This window comes from Talpa europaea (genome assembly GCF_964194135.1).
Source record: "Talpa europaea genome assembly, chromosome: 2".
Classification (NCBI taxonomy): domain Eukaryota; kingdom Metazoa; phylum Chordata; class Mammalia; order Eulipotyphla; family Talpidae; genus Talpa; species Talpa europaea.
The window spans coordinates 101,951,902-101,954,046 of record NC_140068.1 but is presented as its reverse complement, the minus strand read 5'-3'; the positions used below and the strand labels follow the sequence as shown (position 1 = coordinate 101,954,046).

The 2,145-nt window shown below is 48.5% G+C and overlaps 1 pseudogene across 1 annotated transcript; it reads right to left on the bottom strand.

Moving 5' to 3' along the window:
* Positions 1-435: 435 nt before the first annotated feature.
* On the bottom strand, positions 436-1,270 carry LOC311167612 (protein SET-like; annotated as a pseudogene). The gene has a single exon. The product of its transcript is annotated as a protein SET-like (transcript).
* Positions 1,271-2,145: the final 875 nt, after the last annotated feature.

The window sequence follows — 2,145 nt, the reverse complement described above, 5'->3', positions numbered from 1 at the left end:
AACAAGAGAAAAATAGATACATGTTGGTAAATGCTAACTGCCATGTTCACATAGAGACACAGTGTAATCTCTGAGCCCAATATACAGAGAAAGGAGGAAAAAAGCTAGAATTCTATGCACTACTACACAGGGGCCTAGCACTCTCCAACTTCCAGCAGCACTAAGGGAGCAGAAGGTTTTTCTTTTTTCCCACAGAGCACAGTGGTGTTGATTCCATAAAGTTTTTGTTGAGTCAGGAAGAGATAAAAATGAATTTGGAACAGAAAGGAGTAGAGAGAGATTCTTTTCCCACTGTATTCTGCTCAAGGTATTCCCCCCCATAATAAGTTGAGAACCATGGTATAAAGGAGAGAAAAAGAGACCTCAAAAAACAGGGCAACTGAGCACAGGAGGGAAAAAAAAAAGACTGCAACTTGTTTCCAGGGATGGAGAAAATTAAAAATATTGGAATCCATCAGTGTTCCATGAGTCATCTTTTCCTTCATTCTCCTCTCCTTCTTTCCCCTCATCATCATCTTCATCTTCTTCACCTTCATCCTCATCTCCTTCTTTATCAATGTCTTCCAATCCTTCTTCTTCCTCCCCTTCTTCATCATCCATGTCAGGAACCACGTAGTACTGTAATGGATTTAGGTAGATATCATCTTTGATGGCCTCTCCTAATTCATCTGCATCCGCATCAAAATGGTCAGTAAACCAGGTGAAGAAGCTCTCTGGCTCCTCGTGCTGTCTCTTCCTGCTGGCTTTATTCTGTATTTGACTTGAATGTTTTGTCAAATCTTTTCCAGATTTCCATTTGATTTCAGTGGACTTTGAAGAGGGATCACCATCCTCATTCAGATGAAATTCTTTGGAGGTGACTTTATTTACAGAAGTTACAGAACTCTGTTTCTGTAACTTGATATAATATCTTCAAATCCTGTCACTTCAACTCGTGTCAAATAATCCACTGCCTCTTCATCTTCCTCCCCAAGCAGTGCAGATACTTGTGGATGGCTATCAAATGTTGTTACCCAAAAATCTGGCATTTTGGTGATCAATTCTGACCTCTTCTGAAAAAATGGTTGGCCAGAGTTTCTTATATTTCTGTCTACTTTCAAAATCTCCTCACTGGCTTGTTCATTAACTCTATTTCATTTTGCACTTCATCAATATGTTCAATTGCTTCTTGTTGCTCTTTTTCTGAGGTCTCATTGGCCCCATCATGGTTGGAGTTGAGGTCCTTTATACTGACTTTGGCCTCCAGCTCCAAGACTTGGTGCTGCTCCATGGTGGGGAGGGAGGAGGAAGTGGGCTGGGGAAGGGAAGGGGGAGAGAAAGGAAGGCAAAGGGGGCAGGCAGCAACATCCACTCACACCATATGTGCTCAGGCACCAGCTCTGGTCCAGCTCCCTCCTCCCAGCACTTGCTCTGCACTCCCTTGCCCTCCCCTCAATCTTGTGCTGCCCTCATGGCCTGTCCAGGAGGAAGAGGTTGGCTGTTGACCTTGCCCAGGCTCGGGCAGCTGGGCTCCCTCACTCACACTTCAAGCTCTAGCTCACTGCTCCCTCTCCAGAGCCGCCTCCTCCCCAGTTTCTGGGGCTCACTCTGAGATGTAAGCCAGAGGTGCACAAGGTAAGGGGATTCCCCAGAGACAGAGTGGGGAGCAGAACAGGCAGACTGATAGAAATAGACTGCTGAGGGGAGCGGCCATTTAAAACATCATGGATGGAACTTGAAGACATTATGCTAAGACAAAGAACAAAGGCAATTCCTGAAGGAGGACATCCCAGACCCTTGGGCCCCAACCAACCAAGGGAAACACAGGAACAGGGAGGGACTTACTCACCTTGCCCCCGCCTCCCCGCAGGGGGCAGCTGGAGGAGGAGCAGCAGGAAGGGGAGGAGGCAGAGCACAGAGCTGGGGCAGGAGCAGGGCGCCATCTCCTCAGGGCTGGGGAGAGACAGGGCAGGAGGCAGCCAGGCCCACACAGAGGAGCAGGGCAGCCAGGAGCTCTGGGCTCAGTGGGGGAGCAGGACCCAGGGACCCCCACCAGCAGGAGCAGGGAGCTTCCTGGTGACTCCGTAGGCCTTGAGACCAAGGAGGACAGACCTGGCTCCTCTCAAGGCTTCTGAGCCTCTGTGCTGCTAGAGACCATGAGGTTTA